The following is an 18,791-nucleotide window of genomic DNA, read 5'->3' as shown; positions in this document are numbered from 1 at the left end:
AGGAATACACAGGGAAGAACTTAAGACACATTCAGCAAAGAGTCCAGTGTGGCTGGAGGAGGGTTTGTGGGGGAGGCGCTAAGGAAAGGAAAGAAGCTTCTAGAAATGATGGAGGTGCAAGGGCAGACCTGCAGAGCCCTGTAGGCCGTGTACTGCCTCTATTGCCATGTAACAAATGGCCCTGACATTTAACAACTTGAAACAAAAATAAACCTTTATTTTCTCCCAGAGTTTCTGCAGTCACAGCTTCAGGACTAGCTTAGCATTTGTATTTCTCATGCGGTTGCTGTCAAGACGTCCGCCAGAGCCCATCCGTCTGAAGATCTGACCTGGGGGTCGGGGAAGGGGTCCACCTCCAAGAAGGTGATGCTGAGGCAGGTGATGCTGGGGCAGCACCGGCTCTGAGGACTTCCTCCAGGGGGGCCTCTCTTTAGCGCCGTGTGTGTCCTCCCCCCATTCCCAGAGATCAAGGCGGAATGGCAGCATCTTCCACAACTGGCCTTGGTCACCTGCCCAGGTGTGATTGTGCACTTTGCTTAACAGATGCCTGTGCAGACTGGAGGCACCCAGTCGACACTGGGTTGCTGCCAGTCCGCCGGTTGGTTACTTGAATGAAATAACGAGCATCATGCCCTCGGAAGCCTGCCTTCCCCAAGTCCTTTCTCTGCCAACCTCAAGGCCTGACATTTCCAAAGTGGGGGCCACCAGGTCAAAAGCTTGATGGAAGCAAGTATTTTAACTGCATCACGGAATTATGTTGCCAGGGACGGTAGAACTGCTCACAAGCTCGTGGGTACCCGACACTCATCTCTCTAGTCCTGCTTCCCTTCCATCCAAGGACAAGTGGGCAGGTTGTGACGGGAAATGCCCAGAAGGAGGGCAAGGTGGAGCCGAGCTTCCACGCTCGTTCTAGAGAAGCTGTGGTGGGTCTCTCTGCAACTCAAATGAGCTTCTTTTTTTATTTTATTTTATTGTTTTAGGGCCACAGCTACGGCATATGGAGGTTCCCAGGCTAGGGGTCCAATTGGAGCTACGGCTGCCAGCCTACGCCACAGCCACGGCAACGCCGGATCCGAGCCACATCTGCGACCTACACCACAGCTCACGGCAATTCCAGATCCTTAACCCACTGAGCGAGGCCAGGGATGGAACCCACATCCTCATGGCTCCTAGTTGGATTCCTTCCCGCCGCGCCACGGCGGGAACTCCAAGCCTCTTTATTCATCTTTAAACGATGGCGACCCGATCCTTTACTGTGTTACCGTTGTCACAAAGCTTGTCCAAAAGGGAGGGGGGTGGATGGGGAGTTGGGGTCAGTTAGATGCAAACTATCCCTTTTAGGGTGGATGGGCTGCGAGGTCCTGCTGTACAGCACAGGGAGCTCCAGCCAGTCTCTCGGGATCGAACATGATGGAAGAGAACACAAGAAAGGGAATACACACAGACACACACACATACACACACAGACACACATACACCACACACACACACACACACACACACATACACACATACACAGACACATAAACACACACACATACACACAGGCACATATAAACACACATATGCACAGACACATATACACACAGACTCATATACACAGATACACACACAGATACACACAAACACACATACACCACACATACACACACACACACATATACACACACACACATACAGACACACACACACATGAATGGGTCACTGCTGTACAGCAGAAATTGGCACAGCATTGTAAGTTAACTATAATTTAAAAATTTTTTAAAAGGCAAATCTTCTCCAAAGACAGAAAGTGGTGGGGTGAGTGAACATCTGGAGAGGAAACGGGCATCTGCCACCCGCTCCCCTTTAGCCTGGGCTGGTATTGCTTCTGTGTGCCCCATTGTCACTAAGGGACAGCCCCCCCAACACCTCTGCTCTCGGTCAGAACAAGGGGCCTTGGGGCTCTTGCCTCCATCTGGCCTGGGGAGGGGCCGTTGGGCATCTCGGGTTGCCAGCTGTGTGATTTGGACAAGCCGCTCAACCTCTCTGGACCACAGGGTGGGGGCTCTGCAGGTGGAGGGCTGTGCCCCGAGCCCATCACTCCAGATAAAGTTCTATTTACCAATAAGGACGTGGCTCCCACGTCACGCATTTACACAAACGTGTGTTCGTGTCTGTGGGTGGCCTACGTGTGGTCAGGAACGTGCACGGTCCAGCGTGGACACTCTGACCAATCACTGCCCGGGCCCCGGGCCAGGTGCCTCCGGGACGAAGGCCCAGGTCCTTGTTGGTGGGGACCCTGCACTCCCGAGCCACAGCCCCTGTTCTCATGGGCGGCGCAGCTCGGGTGGCCGGGCTGGAGGGGAGAATTCTTGCAGTCATCTCATGTGCTCTGTGCACAGGGTTCGGGTCTCCTTCAGGTGGGTGAAGGAGCCAAAGTTACTGATGAATTTATTTCGCTACGTGCGATCTTTATTCCCGCAATGTGTTGCCTGCTTGCCGTGTCTGGGGTTTGGGAAGCAGAGGACAAGGAAATCCAGCTGAGGCGTTATCAGGGCCAAGGTCCCGCCAGGCCTGTGGGAATGAGGAGTGGAGGATAAGTGCTCTCCTGCCCGCACCCCCGAGGAGGTGGGCACACCTGCTCCCACTGGGGTCAGGAAACCCTTCCGCTGGAGCAAAGCGGCCTGAGCATGAGATTCTGGGTGGGGGTGGGGGCAGGAATGGGGAGTGACCACCAAGTTGAATGTGGCTGCATCTGTGTCCTTTTTCTCCCGCCCTGGGCCGTGGACTTGGTAAGGGCAAGGCTGCCTGGGGGCCTCCCCGGGGCGGGGCTCACCTGGCCGCATGCTCAGAGCGTGCACAGTGCCTCGAGGGCCCCAGGCTGGAGGGGCCCTGTTAGCCCTCTCCCCCTCCCTGTCACGGCCACCTTTGCACTTTGCCGGCCTCTGAACCAGAGTCAGCACAAGTTAGGCTGGGTGAGCCGGGACTGGGGAAGAACAGGAAGGCGAAGCCTTGGCCCCTTCGCAGCCCTGATGCCAGGGAGGGTGGCGCTGGCCTCCCTGCCGGGTGGGTTCACTGGCTTTTCCGCCCACGAAACACAGACCTGGTCACTTCGGCTGCGCCCGCCTGCTTAGCTGTGTGAAGAGCCCAAAGTTCAGGGAGATAAAGGCGTCGCCAAGTTCAAGGGGATGACGGATGACAGGACCTCTGAGTCACGCGGCGCCTAACAAACCTTGTTTCAACAAGGACGAAGCGGGAGGCCAGGCCCCCGACACAAGTGAGACGTGGGAAGAGGGAACCGGTGCCGGGCAAGTGGCTCGTTTAAAAGGCAGGGGATCAACTGCACGGACAGGCCCTGGCCCCTCCTGGTCGGGATCTCACGCTCCGTCTGAGACGCTGCCACATGGGTCTGTACTTGGCGGAGACCAGGAGGGGAGGGCTTGGGGCCAGTGGGCGCAGGTGTTTAAGTCTGCGTGCTGGGTTCTCCCGGGTGGGGGGATGGGGAGTTCATGTGCTCATTCACCTGCCAGGACCTGCTGGGCTAAGGGTTTCCTGTGCAGAAAAGAGTCTGGGAAGGGGTAGGACTGGGGCCCCAGGGACCTCTGGCCACCGCTCTTGCTGGGCCCGTCACATTCATTGTCCCCCTGAGCGGACGGCCTGGCTGAGGCCGCCAGGGAAGGCTACTCTGAACCAGCCTCCAGCTCGGCATAAGGGACCGACGGGGACTTTGGAGAAGACAGGGGTGCTCAGAGGTTGTGGGGACGTCACCTGCCTGGGAGAGAGTCCGGGGCTCTGACGCTGCCGGGACAGCAGTGCCCAGCACTTAGAATGTTCCAGGCACCGGCACAGCGCACCCCTTAGGCCCCTCACGGCCCTGCGAGGCCAGACCTGCGCGTCACAGGAGGAGGTGGAGGCAGGGGACGGGCTCGCCCAAGGCCTCAGTGGCCGGTTAGGCTCTTGCCTGTCATGCCCCTGTGCCTCTCACCAGAGGCCAGCGGGTCAATGACTGACACGGATCAGCGTGCCCACCCCACTCTGAGCTCGCCAGCGCCCGCTCTTCCTCGGATGGCGTCACTGTCCTGTGACCATGACAATGGTGAAGAGACAGACCCTCCAGGTGCGACCAGACCCACCGCCCACTGCCGGACACTTCCTCCTGGTGCCAGGCCTGGCCCACACCCCCGTGCCAGACTGGCGGGATGGTGTCCCTTCTCCACACCTGCCCTGGCACAGGCCTCCCCTGCCTCTTGAAAAGCCTCCTCCCAGCTGTGCTTCCCAGAGGCCAGGGTGGCCGTGGCGGGGAGCTCGGCTCGCCTCCGATCCGGCGGCTTTGGGAGCAGAGGCTTTGTTTCCTCGTTTCTAAACTCCGCGCCGCGGGAGTAGCCCAGCGAGCACGTGTGAAGCAGCGGCGCCCTAGGTCAGTGTGAGGCTCACTCGCCGCTCCTGGCCACATGGCCATGGCCTCTGTCCCTCACAGGGACCCCCCGAGGGCAGGGATTGTCTCTCATCCCCCAGCGCCCAGCCACAGAGGCGATTCTCAGTGCATGGTGACTCCTGGGCTGGAAGGCTCTCCAGGTGAGCGAGGTGGCAGTGACCCCATGAGAAGATATTCCTTCCTAATGACCTGAGCCTGAGCAGGTCTGCTGCCCGCCTCCTCGGTGCCCGCACACTCCCAGGACACACCAGTGCACACACACAGGCCCCGGCTCGTCCCTCCTGAGCCGTCCTCCACCTGTGCACACGCGTGTACCCGGAGAGGCCTCTGTCCCCAGGGGCGTGGACCCCTCTCCCGGATGAGGGCCCACCAAAGACCCCCGGCCCCTCTTCCCGCAGAAACCTGAGCCCCCTGCACAAGCGTACACACGCACCTGCACACGCCCCACCACCTCTGCCTTGGTCTCTGACGTCTGCTCTCCTCCTGGTCTGTCAACACACAGGCACATTCATTCATGCACACACACACACACACACGTGCACATGCCTGCACACACACACACGCCTACCGCTTGCTCTACAGTATCTCCACGCAGGCTCAGCGTGTACATACGAACCAAGAAAGCCAACCTGTGTGACACACACTGCGTATACGGAAACCCCCGACTTAACAAAAATGACAGGAAGCCAGGCCTTATGAAGGCCTCAGGACCTCGTGACCAGGGGGCGGTGGGTGCCCTCTGCATTGCCGTCCCTCCACCAGCCCGGGGCCCCTTCCTCAGCAGCAGACCCCCCAACTTCAAAGGTTTCAAAGGCTCCACAGCTCGGGTAGGATTTACGAATGAACACACAGGAGACAGCCCCCCAGCCCCTACCCTGCGCCCTCCCAGGACGTGCAGAAATCCTCAGAGGAGACACCTCCTGGGGACACTCGCAGGGACCAGCCCGCCCACGGGACAAAGCCCCTGGGGCTGCAGGAAGGCTGCCCCCTGATGGGGCTGCAGGGGAGCAGCTGGGGCGGGGGCTGGGCACAGAGCAAAGGCAGGGCAGGGCCGCGTCTCTCCAGGTCTTCCAAGGGCGAAGCCCCTCAGACTCCCCAGGGGGTCCTCGTGGGGGTGTCTTACCAACCGTTGACCTGGGTCTCACGTTGCTGGCACGGGCCAGTCGGAGGTCCAGGTGCTGAGGATGCTGGGTGAACCCACCAAGGGGACCCCTGTCCCTCCCAGGCCTTGATTTCATCCGATTTTTATTTTCTGCTTCACCGTCTGTCTTTTGATTCTCATGTTCCCATACCTGGGAAAGGAGGGGGAAAGAGTCCCAAAAGAGGAAGAGAGAAGTGGGGGGACATGTGTAAAAAGAAAGGGACCCTCGGGTGCAGGCGGGCGGGCCCCTGCCACAGTAGACGCTTGGGGACAGCTGTCAGAGGGGCACAGCGGGGCGCCGTGCTGGGTGCTGGCTGCCCAGAGCAGGCGGGATCCGTGGTGGACATTTGGAACAAGTGCTCCTGAACAGCGGACCTGGGCCCGACCCTTGGGCCTCCCCTCAACTCCTTGACCCCTGGAGGCCAGTCCAGAGCCTCAGCTCTTTTCTGTCCCTCTTTTGTGCACCCTGGTTGCCTTGGCAATGGCTGCTGCTGGCCCCTGGCCTTCCAAAGCCCGCGCTGTAATCTGAATCTCAGATTCAGGCTTGTTCCGCTCCGCTGGCTTTGAAGACAATACGGGAAAGTTCCCCAAGTGGAGGAGCAGCGTGAGGGTCACGGGGCGGGTGTGCACTTGACGGAGTAATAGCAGCTGAAGAGAGAGGGCCTGCACCCGAGGTGCTGCTCTGTTTCAACCTGAGACTAGAATGAAGTCGTGCCGCTCAGATCCACAGGTGACACGGACGTGCAAGACCGAGCTGAACTGACAGCACAAACGGGCTGAACCTGGTCAGAGCACAGACTGGGACTCGAACCCGCGGTTTTAAATTAGAATCGCTCACCCCGTGTCTGGACTCACTGAGTTCAGGTTCCTCCTGTCCCCTCGCAGAAGGATTCAGCGAGAGACAAAGTGATGGGGAAGAAATAGATTACTAGGGTAGGACGCATGTGAGAGATGCCAGCGGGCAGGCACGGAAGCTCTGCCCCGGGATCTTGTGGGCTACGGTTTTATCATCCGAGAGGCCTGGGGGTCAGAAAGGCCGGCCTCTTCCTTTCTGGGAGTGGCAGCTCCTCCTTGGTCTCCGTAAGGTGTGTATTCAGATCCGCACAGGGTGGTCCCCAAACCCCCGCCCTTGGTCTGAGTCTGAATCCAGGCCTCAGCCCATCCCCCACCCACGACCTGAGGCAGTTCTCGGGCCTCCACTCCTCGAGCAAGCCTGCCCTGTGCGGAGGGCTTTTTTGAGCAATTTATTAACTTACAGTGATGTCCCAAAGTCCCCTGGGTTTCCCTCTCTTTCCAGGATCCTTTGCTGGGACTGCTACAGCCACCCGTGCCTCCTCCATCCCTATAGAGCTGACGGGCTTCCAGTGACGGACCTGGCAGAAGAGGCGTGATGGCATTAGAATCATGGGCCAAAAGCCATCATTTGAAGCAATACATGAAGGGGGGGGGGGGGAGAAATTGGTTGCAGAGAAATTGTCTGGAGTGTTCCAGTCGCCCACCAACCCCACGTGAGCCGGTAGGAACACGGCGTCTCAGAAAGCAGACGTGAGCGGAGCACACCTGTGGCCTTCGCCCGTCACCTGCTCCGCTCCGCAGCCCAGAGGCCGGGAGTCCCAGGGAGAGTGTGTGGACCTGACACGTGAGCTGGCTGATGTGAGGTGAAGGGTGGCTCCGGGGTTGCCTTGAGGAAGTAATTGTGTCCCTCCAGTTAAACTAGCCGGGCTGGAGCTTGACTGCAGTATTTACAGGCTGGGTGGCCCTGGAAACGTCGTTAAGCTCTCTGTGTGTCAGTTTCATCTGCGCCGTGGCCGTGACACTCCCCGGGTTTCTGGGCGGATTGAGTCAGGGTAAAGCCCTAGTAAATGTTTGCCGTGGTTTCTGCAGGTGTCAGTGACTCAGCGTGGGTTTGAAAAGGCTGGGGTTGCTCGTGCCTGGAGGGCCTGACTTTGACCGCTCAGACAGCTCCACCTCCAAGCTCCGGGTCACCCCCACCTCCTGAGGCCGTGCCCCGCTCTCCTGATAGGGGCGAGGTGGACACTCAGGGAGCCCTGTCAGCCAGAGGAACCGGTGACCCTCTCGGGACCCAGCCTGAGCCCACGAGCCCCCACCCACACTGCTGCCCTTGGGGGGACCCACCTACGGGAGGGCCGCCCCTCCTCGGGCTGGTCCACGGTGACCCCTAAATCACATCTCCCACCCCGACGCCACATCCAGCCCGTGCTGGATGGACGAGGCCACCGGCTTTGTCTCCCCTCTTCCTGCTGGGTCTCGGGGGGACGGAAGAAGACACTACTCAGTGCGCCTAAAACGTCTGCTTGTCCAGCCTCACTCGGTCCCTAGAAGAGTTTTCTGTAACCAGCCCCCTCCCCACCGCCAACACTGTCCCGCTCTGCAACCTCAGCCGAGGCCTCTCATCGTCTTTTCTCCCTACGGCGTTGATTTCGGGGGCCGTCCCCCACACAGGACAGCAATGAGCAATTCACACGGTGCCCGGCGAGAGGCAGGCCTCTGTCCCAGGATACCGGCTCACAGGCGGGGGTGTCTTTACCTGCTTGTCACGTCCCCAGTGGGAGCCACCTTCCTGCCCACATGCCTCTCCCCAAACCCAAATCAAGCTACCGAAACTGATCTCAGAGAGACGGCAGCGAGTGATGGCTGGAGCAAGATCTTAATTCTCTGCTCAGGCGTCAAACCTGGGCAGCCTGGTGAAAACCGGGAATCCTAACCACGAGACCAGCTAGAGGCTAAAAGCAGAATTGCCCTGAATTCTTGCCCCCTGCTGAAAGCAAGAATGTCTCAAGGAGGCAGAGACTGTGAAAGCAGGTGTAATGTTTATGGTTAGAGAGACGGCGCGTGCGGGGGTGCACACAGAGAAATGGTTTACCTAAGGCAGAAGCAAGACAGTAACGCCCAAAAGGGGGGTGCAGGTGTGGGTGTCCCCCTCAACGAGGAGTGCCCAAGAGGTGATTTAAACCACTCATACGGGGAGTTCCCATCATGGCGCAGCGGAAACGAATCTGACTAGGAACCATGAGGTTGCGGGTTGGATCCCTGGCCTCGCTCAGTGGGTGAAGGATCCAGCGTTGCTGTGAGCTGTGGTGTAGGTTGCAGACGAAGCTCAGATCCCATGTTGCTGTGGACTGTGGCCTAGGCTGGTGGCTGTAGCTCCGATTAGACCCTTCACCTGGGAACCTCCATATGCCACGGGTGCAGCCCTGAAAAGACAAAATAAATAAATAAACCACTCATATGGGACGGTTCTTCTGGGTCTTTGTTTTCCTTTTGGCCAGTTATTTTGTTTTATTTCTCCTGTCTGACTGGACACAGGACCTTCCCTGATGCGTGTGCATTTTGGGGTCAAGACAGATTCCAGAGCGAAGGGTCCCAGCACTGCCAACAGGACTTATTATGGCCTGGCGCCCCCTCCCTTTCTGACCCCAGGAGTCTCCCCGCGCATGTGTACTCGGGGAGGTCCCCTGGACCCCAGGAGTGACTGAAGGGTCATCTTATCTCTCTCCTCCACAGAGCTTGGCTCCTGCCATGCACTTTCTCCCTGACGTGTCAGAGAAGCGGGGCCCAGTTTACGCGGCCTGACAAGTCCCAGCTGCTCTCAGCCCAGGGGCCCATCTGCTTCCGACTCAAAACTAGGCTGGATCCTAAAACCAGAGCCCTTCTCCCTCTTTGTCGTGGCTTCTCCGGCCACTCGTTTAGTGTCGGGTTATTTCTTTGGCCAAAACTGGGTGTGTGATGTCGGGTGCTGTTTGCAACCCCTGCCAGGGTGGGTGCCATCGTTGTCCTCATCCCCACGTGCTGGCGGAGCTGAGGCCCCAAGCGGTTCCGTGCGTACCACAGGTGTATGGACACTGAGAGCCTGGTGAGGGTTCAAGCCAGGGCAGCGAGCTCCAGGGTCCCTGGTCTGCTGGTCTTTGCTGTCTGTAAGTAGCCTGCGATCTTCTAGAAGGCAGAGATGGTGTCATCACAAAGGGATTTTGCAGGAAATTCCCATTGTGGCTGAGCAGATTGTGAACCCAGCTAGTATCCGTGAGGATGTGGGTTCAATCCGTGAACTGCGGTGTAGGTTGCAGACGCGGCTTGGATCTGGCGTTGCTGTGATCTGTAGTGCAGGCTGGCACCTGCAGCTTTGATTTGACCTGTGATGATGCTGAAAGCGGTCGACCCAGAAGTGCCATGCATGCCCCACCTGAAAAGCAACCTCTGCCCCGGGAGCAGGATGGGAGCTGCTGCCCTAATGCCTAGCGAGGGGCTCCAGGGCCCTGGGGAGGGCAGTCTCGTGGTGCCTGGTCTGGGGACGGCTTCCCGACGGCGCTTGGCTGACCTTTCAGCGACTGTCACCACCACACCCACTCCGGCTTCCCCAACGGGAAGTCGGCATCTCCTGCATTGTTCTCTGAGGGGCAGTGGCCTCCCAGACCCCAGGCGGCTGGCCAGAGCCTCACCGACCAGGAGTCCCCAGATGCCCCCGGAGCCCTGGCCAGAGCCTCTCCCTCGAGGGAGGCGCTGAGCCAGGAGGACAAAGCTGGCTCCCCGTTACTCGTGCAGCTGGTGCCTGGGATGGGGCGAGCTGCTGGTGTGAGCAGAAGCCACCTGCGTACTTGCCCCCGGTCTGTGGAAGGTTGTCATTTATCACACGTGTCACACGGGCAGGGGGAGGGCATGTCCCCAGCCCCGGTGAGGCTTCCTTCCCCTCCCCACTGCAGGGGGTCTCAGCACACAGGGGGATTTGCTCCAGAAGGGCCCTCGGTTTACTGCACAAGGTCTGCTCTGAAGAATCCACAGATCTGAGCCCACTCCTACCACAGGCACAGCATCTCCCCACACCCGCCAGCCAAGGGGGCGGCAAGGACCGATGTGAGACCCCAGGGTGAGGGAGGAAGGGACATTTGCCGTCTGCTGCCTCTGTGTCTCTGTCTGATCGGCTGGCGGGCTATGGTCACAGGCCAGGATAAGTCATCACAGAAACCCTGCCAAGGAAAAGGGCTGGGGCTGTATCACCCCCATTCCACAGATGGAAAACCCACAGCCGGAGAGGCCAGCTGTGGAAGGGCACCCTGCCCCGTGCTCTGAGGCTTTAACCTGCTGTGTAGACGGTGGAGTGGGGGGCGGTGAGGAGAGGGAATGCACAAACCTGAAGCTGAGCACCACCTTACACTGGGGCCAGACGCCCTGCCTGCTCCCCTCTGTCCTGGAAGTAAAGACAGGCACCCCGTCCAGGGCCCTGCGGTCACCAAGCCCAGCTGTCCCCTTACCTACTCCGAGGACAGCCCGCCCAGACTGAGCACACGTTTCTAATCCAGAGGCCATCCCCTGGTTTCCCCAGGCCACCTCCTCCACTGGATCCCAGCACGCTGGCGGGCAGAGTCGCCTTTCCTTAAGAAAACCCAGGGCCACGCAGTGACCGTCGGCCAGCAGGGTGGACCTGAGGGAGCCTGGAAGGTGGCCCGGGGGGCAGGGGCCGGGCACGCACGGGGAGCCGCCTAAAGATTGTCTGCGCTCTGGGGCGCTGAGTGACAGCCCCTCCATGGCGCAGCTGTGGCCCGGTGACAGATGAGTGGGGCAGCGGGAGCCAGGGAGACTGGGTGTCCCCAGTGGGCTTAGCGAAGCTATTTTGAAGCCAGTTTAACAGGCTCCCCATGATGGTGTGGTGACCTGGTGACCCTGGGTTCGGGGAGATCATGAGGAGGATGGCTCGGGGAAGCTGGCTCAGCTGGCACGGGCACAGAAGGCAGGAAGGGGGGGCTTTTGAGGGGGTGGCACGGAGGACTAGGAAGGTGGCTCCAAGGACTTCCAAGGGCCTTTCACCCGGCTGCAGGCCGGGGGGCAGGCTGGTCACCTCCTGCCGCCATGAGGTCTTGGCTGGGGAAGGTGGCAGGTTCTCCTCGGTCCTGGGGGGCCGTCACCCCCAGTGGAGGCACTGCGGGCCATTCCCATCCCCTGGCTGAAGCCTGTGAGGGCCACATAGCCAGCCCGTGTGGCCCAGTTTCCATAGAGAGCAGCCGGGTGCAGAGTGTCCTGTGCAGCTGCCACTGGCCTGTGACACGTCCTGCTGCCCACCCCCACCCTGCCCGAGACGCTGGCAATAATAATTCAGAGTCTACCGATGCTATTGAGACACCATGACCTGAGCATCCCAGAACCTCCGTGGTCTGAGACACAGTCCTGGACCACCCGGGATGGTCCCCTGGCTGGAGAGAATACGTGCATGAACAAAACGATGCTATTACAGCCCAGCCAGGGGTGAGACCCGACACAGCCTTGCTCCAATAACAGGTGACAAGAGTCCCAGAGAAAGACACCCCAAGGGGGGCTCAGGGTTCAACTGAACTCAGACCCCCATCTCCCGGTAGGGATGCGGGGGCAGGGGGAACACCATGAGGGGCGGGGGTGGCCGTGGCGGGCGGCGGTGGGGTGGGGGGGAGAGTTCTCCTCCAGGGGGGGTCTTTGGTGGAATGGGGACAGACAAGGCATCTGTCTTCAAGCTGAGCGAGGGGCTTAGTCCTCGACCTGTGGCCAGTGGGCAACTGTCAAAGGCTTAAAATGGTGCAGGGAGGGAGGCCAGGTGGGGCCGTCAGGAAAGCCGTCTGGATGGGATCAGAGAAACAGCCCCCAGGGCCCTGATCAGAACGGGAGACAGGCAGGCAGGGCCTGGGGGAGGCGGAGGCGGAGGGAGGAGAGAATGGTGACGCCACAGTTTCCAGACACAGTTTCCAGAAAATCCAATAAAGGGACGCTCGCTAATTGCCCCCTTGATGACTGCAGCAGCCTAATTAAATGGCATCTTTTAAAATCGTTCCTTGAGGAGTGAGGCTGGTGCCCAGAATTTCAAACCCTGGAGGCGCGGGGTTGGCAGGTGAATTGTCCCAGCTCCCTACCCGCTCCCCTCATTCTGTGCCAGTGACTGTGCTGGTGACAGCTGGGCCCAGCTGTGATGGGCCAGGCTGCCTGCTGGGCTGCGCAGACAAGGAGGAAGGGAGAGGAGCCCTGGGTGGATGAAGACGCCCCCGCCCCATCGGGCAGACCCCAGCCCCGAGTCCACCCTCCCATGCCCAGCTTCGGGAGCAGCTCTGTTCTGTGGTGCCCCCACAGCGGGCATGGAAGGGGCCTGCTCCCCCCCGACACACCCACCCCCTCCCCCGCATCAGGCTGCTTGCGGGGAAATCACACATTTCCCTTAAAATTTGACTTGATGCCGTACAGAGACTCACCAGCCTTCTGTGCTTTTTTTCCATCATTCTTTTCATGAGCTGGGGGCCAAAGTGCCTCCCTGCTCCAAACTTTGTTCCCGGCCTCAGGGTGACTCTGTCGGTCCCCATACTCACTGCTCCCCTCCCCGCAAGAAGGGAAAAATGGTGATGAAGTGACAAAGAGGTGAGACGGTGTCTGAGCGGGTGGAGCAGAGCGAGGAGGGAGTTGGGGTTGGCCTTGCCTCTCAAGGAGGTGACAGGTGCCGAGGCTGCAGGATAGAACAGTGGCTGAGCCGGGGTTCAACCAGAGCACCCCCAACCGGGCTTGAGGGCACCCCCAACCTTCACAGCCCTCCTCGCCGCTCCCCGCAGGGCCCTGACCTTCCGTCTTCTTGGGTCGTTCTGTCATATGTAGCAGACGTATCCAGGACGCGTTGATAGCTTCACCTTAGTTCCTCAGAATTTGGACAGGATGCAGTGCAAACACAGTTGCATTTTGCTTTTAACCCCCTCCCCGCCCCCACAAGGATAATTGTGTGTACAAATCTCCCAGCTAAGCCATTAGAAAGCACTTAGAAGATACAATGACCTCTCCCAGGGGTCAGCTTGGAGGTTTGGGGAGGTGGGCTGACGAAGGCACGGGAAACATTAGGTGCCCCCAGCTGTGCACCGGTGACGGGGCCCAGCCTGCAGGAGCCCCCACTTGCGGCCTGTGCACGTGTGACCGGAGCGTCCCCTGCCCTGCAGCGTCAGGGCCAGGCTGAGCTCCAGGGCCACACGCACCTGTCGCTGCCTCTCACCAGCCCCTTGAGAGGCCCCCAGGAGGCCTCCCAGGCCCAGACGTGGGGACCTTTTGAGTCGAGGTCTGGAATGAGGTCTTTCCAGGTCGCAGTGCACAGAGCTGGCTTGCCAGCGTGAAGGGCTCGAAGCTGGAGCTCTGCGCCACAGCGCGGGGGTGGCCAGCGCGGCTAAAGGCTTCCTGGGACAATGGGCCAGGGCTGCTTTCACCTGTTGTTCTCGCCCAACAGCTGCGGGAGATGAATGGCCGGAGCTGGGCCAGCGGTGAAGGGGCAGCTGGCCCGGCCCCGGGGTGGCCCATGTGCGCCCAGCACTGCAAACCGATCCCCTGGAATGTGCCCCTCGGACTGAGCAGGACTCACAGCCTCCAAGCCCCGTGACGCCACAGCCCGAAGCTGTGCTTGTCACAGGGTCTTGGGCTGAGCTCCCCCTGGGTGCACCTCTGGGAAGACACGGAGGAGCCCACTGCAGCTGTGCTTTCCATCAGCCCTGTCCTGGGAGCCCCTCTGGGCCACACCTGCAGCAACTGCTCCTGGGCCACCCAGGAGGCAAATGCAATGACCCATGACCTGCGAGGTTTCACGACCTCCTCTGGCGCATTTTTCCTGCTCTCGAGTGTTCACACCCTGATGTTCAGAACTCCTCCTCTGTCCTATTCTGCAGACTTGGTCCTGATGCCTGGAAGTCGTTGTCTTCCAGATTCTTAGAATTCAGACAGGAAACTAGCAGTGAAATTCACACACAACTGCCTCCTGCATTTACTTCCCGATGCCTATGAGGCATGGAGCTAATCCATTAGAAATAACTAAAGGGCTAAAATTGGAACAATGCAGAGACAATTAGCATGACCCTTGAGCAAGAGGGACCCCCAAATTCGGGAGGCATCCCTTGTTTTTCAAGTCACCAACCTCCGTTGCTGGTTACAATGATTTTGCTGTACACACATCAAATCGACACTTTGTGCATCTTCAACCTGCACAGTGTGGTCTGTCAAGTATAGCTCAACAAAGCTGGAAAAGGAAAGAAAGAAAATAGGAGGGAGAGAAGGGAGGAAGGAGGGGAGGGAGGGAGGAAAAGAAAAGAAAAAAGAGAAAGAGCTTAGGATGAAAATGACACAATTACCGTCTTAAGGGACCTGCTTGAAATTTGGAGAGGCAAGCTGACAAATGGACCTAAAATATTTTAAGGACAGCACAAAAAAGAATGGAGTTCAGGGCCCCAGATATGATAGAGAGCTGAGATGCTATGAAAGGAGGGCGAAGCCTGGAGTTCCCGTCGTGGCTAGCGAATCGGACTAGGAACCATGAGGTTGCGGGTTCGATCCCTGGCCTCGCTCAGTGGGTGAAGGATCCAGTGCTGCCGTGAGCTGTGGTGTAGGTCGCAGACACAGCTTGGATCCTGCATTGCTGTGGCTCTGGCGTAGATTGACAGCTACAGCTGCAGTTAGACTCCTAGTCTGGGAGCCTCCATATGCCACAGGTGCGGCCCTAGAAAAGCCAAAAAAGAAGGAAGAAAGAAAGGAGGGAGACTCCATCCAGGCCATGCACGGTGTCCCGTGAGACTGCGTGTTCTGAAGGATGGAGTCCTGTGTCCTCTGTGAGGTGCCGATGACGGAGGAGGGCGTAGAATTGCCCAGACCCCACTCGAGGGGGGGACCGTCCCTGGGCACAGCAGGAAGCCCATTTCAGGAAACTAACCCCCACCCCCGTCATTTCTAAATGACCAATTAAAGGAGACTGAGATTTTTTTTTCCTTGAAACTTCTCCTCTATATGTGTGGTTTAAAAGTATCAGAAATACAAGAGTTTCCGTTGTGGCTCAGTAGGTTAAGGACCTGATACAGTGTTGGTGAGGAGGCAGGTTCGATCCCTGGCCGTGCTCAGTGGGTTGAGGATCTGGCATTGCGGCCAGCTGTGACCAAGGTAGAAGATGGGTCTCAGATGTGCTGTTGTGGTGGGTGGATTAACCTCCCCCCCCTCCCCCGCCACCCCCGACACGGTTTAACAAGTTCACGGGCGTGCACACCCTAAGCGCTGGAGAGGGAGTGAGAAAGCGTCTGGCCCCTCCCCCGCACTCTGATATTACAAAAGTTTCCAGAAATTGACTTGTCCCAAAGCCTCTTGCAAAGCCCCCATATGTCCGTTTCTGACCCCTCGTGTAATTTCCTAGCAGTTTCTGTGCCTTCTGGTTGGGGCCTGTACGCATCCGACACAGTTTTGGTGGGTTTGCAATAAATCACCATGACTCACGGCCGCCTCCTCCAAAAGGCAACTTCGCCCAGAGCCCGTCCAGGGCCAGTGATGTCAGCGCTGGTCCCACCGGCGTCGGAACAGGAAGCGAACCCCGGGCTGGTTTTCTTCCCCGAAAGGCCCTCCCCGTGGAGTCGCTGGGGTTTTATAAACCAAACGCCTCTCCTCGAAACGAATAACCATGACCTCAGCCGGCACACACGCAGCCCCCCTGCTGCTACACACTCAGCATCGCGGGGGGCCAGGCGTCCTGCAAATAGCTCACGTCTGGGACGCACGTGCAGGGGGCGAGCTGCCGTCAGAAAGGGTTCTAGGCGGGGAGCCTGTGAGCGCCACCGCCATCTGTTAGTGATTTCCCGCTCCCATTAAAACCAGACGCGGGATCTGCTCACGTCGTCCAGACGGTCACAGGGGAGATTCATTTTTATTGCTTGGACGCAGGTCTCCAAACCACATCCACAACAGCCCCTGGCGTTGCCAGTGGGGGTGCGAGACAAAATGAGGACAAAATCTCGCTGGGAACAATTCACAGATTGTACAGAGATGGAATCCCGCCTTTAGAGGAGAGAAAAATCCAGGCAAATGCTGGTCACCATCGGCCGATCATTGCGAAGGGGAGTTTAGGCTGCTTGTAAAACTAACTTTACGAGTGTCAGGCAACGGAGACCAAAGACCGCAACTTAAGGAGTAATTTCCAGAGTTGCAGAAACAAAACGTCGTTATTATTTATCATTAAAAATAAGAACAGCAGGAGTTTCCATCCTGGCTCCATGGTAATGAAGGAACCCGACCAGTATCCACGAGGATGCAGGTTCGATCCCTGGCCTTGCTCCGTGGGTTAAGGATCCGGCGTTGCCCCCAGCTGTGGTGTAGGTCACAGACGCAGCTCGGATCCCGACTTGCTGGGGCTGTGATGTAGGCCAGCAGCTGCCGCTGCAATTCAACCCACAGCCTGGGAACTTCCATATACCGTGTGTGTGGCCCTAAAAAGACAGCAACAATAATAACAATGGCATATGACAATTTTCATTGTTATTAACGAGCCTCATGAAAGCCCTCAATAAAACACAGTGCACCGGCCAGAGAGGAATCCTGGGGTTTGTCCTGGTTCTTCCATGAATTTTCTCCCCAACCTTGGGCGCGTCACAGGCCTTGAGTCTCAGCTTCCTCTTGGGCCAAAGGAAGGGTTTAGATGATCCGGTTTTCCCTCCATCTCTAACTGGGACTAGGATTCTAAGCGCCTTTGGGAATAAAGTCATCAGCAGAAAAAGCCGCGCCTGACCTGAAACGTCCTTGTCCCACAGCCGTGAGCAGTGCTGGGCTGAGGGGCACCAAAATATTTTGGACAGAGAGTGGGTGCGTTCCTGGGGTCCAGGGTCTAAGACGGCCGTAACCGCAGCCGCAGGGACTGGGTCCACACCACGAAGCCCTGCCGCATGGAGGCTGCCAAAGACCTGCGTACAAGGCGCAGGCTCTCCAGGGACCTGGGGGACAGGCACGTCCTGCCTTCCAGGGACCCCGCCTCCCCCCACCCCGTTCCCAGGAGAAGAGACGAGGTTATGCCCCGTGGGACAAGGGACCCTGGAAAGTGTAGGGAGAGTAGCCTTTTGTCCTCAGGGAACTCCCACACCTCCCAGGGCAGGCCTGACTTGGTCAAAAGATGCACCAGCCCCCCAGGGGCTCATCAGCCACCACAGTTCGCACATTTCTGGGAGAAAAGGCCCATTTGCAAGCAGGAGGTTGCAGGCCGGCCCTCTCCTGCTCTCTGGCTTTTCCTGGAATGACTGATGGTGCCCTGGAGCCGAGGAAGGGCTGCCAGTGGGTCATTTCCCCTCCGGGGCAATTGACTCACCTCTGATTCACCTCCAGCGAGTCTGCTCAGAACCAGACAGCAGGAGGCCTTTTCCTGATCTGCTGCGGGTCTTAACTCGAGCCCCTCAACCCCCCAGGTCATGTGGTTTGTGCAGGAAGCTGAGGTCTGGGACCTCGGGGGCTCAGTCCTAATCCTGTTCCTCTGCCTGGACCTCGACGAGGCCTGGGAGCTTCTGGAAACTCAGCTTCTGGGCTGGGGGCATAGGAGGATGCAGCCACCAGACTCACAGGAGCTCGGGGTCCGGCCACAGTGGGGCCAGACCCCACGTGTCCTGAGCACACAGGACACCGCCTGCCCCCAGCCTTGCAAAGGAGTTTGACAGCAGCTCTCACCAGGCCTGACGTCTGCCGGGATGTCACACCCTAAGAAGAACGCAGAGGGTGCTTTCCGCTTTTAAGCTTTTAAGTCTCAGTGGGAGTTCCCTGGCGGCTCGGTGGGTTGAGGAGACACTGTCACTGTGCTGGCTCTGGTTTCTGCGGTGGCGTGGGTTCCGTCCCTGGTCTGGTAACTTGTGCCTGCCATGGGCGAAGCCACAAAAAAGGCTTATTGCTGCACCCACCTCATTTCTTCCAGATTCACCCCCAAGGCTGGGTGGAGGGAACTGCAGCTGACAACCTCGGAGGAAGAAAGCAGACTTCACACTGTGCCCTTTCTCTGCCTGTTGTGTGCCTGGGGACACACACACACACACACGTACACATACACACGTGCACAAGGTACACGCATGGCCACATACACACACGCACACTGTCAGGGACACGTGCCAGCAGCCCCATCAGGACGGATAGGCAGAGCCCCATGGTCTCTCGTGGCCAAGAGAGACCCCCCCCCCCACCCCACCCCGGGCTCCAGCTGATGGGAGAGGAAGTGGCCACTCCACCTGCTCCCTGTGGAGGACGCTGTTGGCCCCGCACAGAGGTGACCGTCCCCCACATGCTCAGGCCGGCAGTTCCCTGAGTAATTGCTGACGCTGCAAAAGGGACCCTCCCAGCGCAGGGCCGCTTCCAGGGAGGCTCTGCGCTCACAGCCGAAGCCTTGGAAGACGGGGAGGAGGGGGTGCAGGTGGTCACCTGAGGGAGCCCAGAGGTGCTGGGGAGGAGTGGACTGTCTGC

The 18,791-nt window shown here is 58.8% G+C and overlaps 1 non-coding gene across 1 annotated transcript; it reads left to right on the top strand.

Annotated features, from left to right (window-relative positions):
* Nucleotides 1-14,346: 14,346 nt before the first annotated feature.
* Nucleotides 14,347-14,454, top strand: LOC125113116 (U6 spliceosomal RNA). The gene has a single exon (XR_007131346.1). It is a non-coding gene; the product is annotated as a U6 spliceosomal RNA (small nuclear RNA).
* Nucleotides 14,455-18,791: the final 4,337 nt, after the last annotated feature.

Source organism: Phacochoerus africanus, chromosome 12 (assembly GCF_016906955.1).
Source record: "Phacochoerus africanus isolate WHEZ1 chromosome 12, ROS_Pafr_v1, whole genome shotgun sequence".
Classification (NCBI taxonomy): Eukaryota; Metazoa; Chordata; class Mammalia; order Artiodactyla; family Suidae; genus Phacochoerus; species Phacochoerus africanus.
The sequence above is the reverse complement of the archived record's forward strand: the minus strand, read 5'-3'. Positions and strand labels throughout refer to the sequence as shown.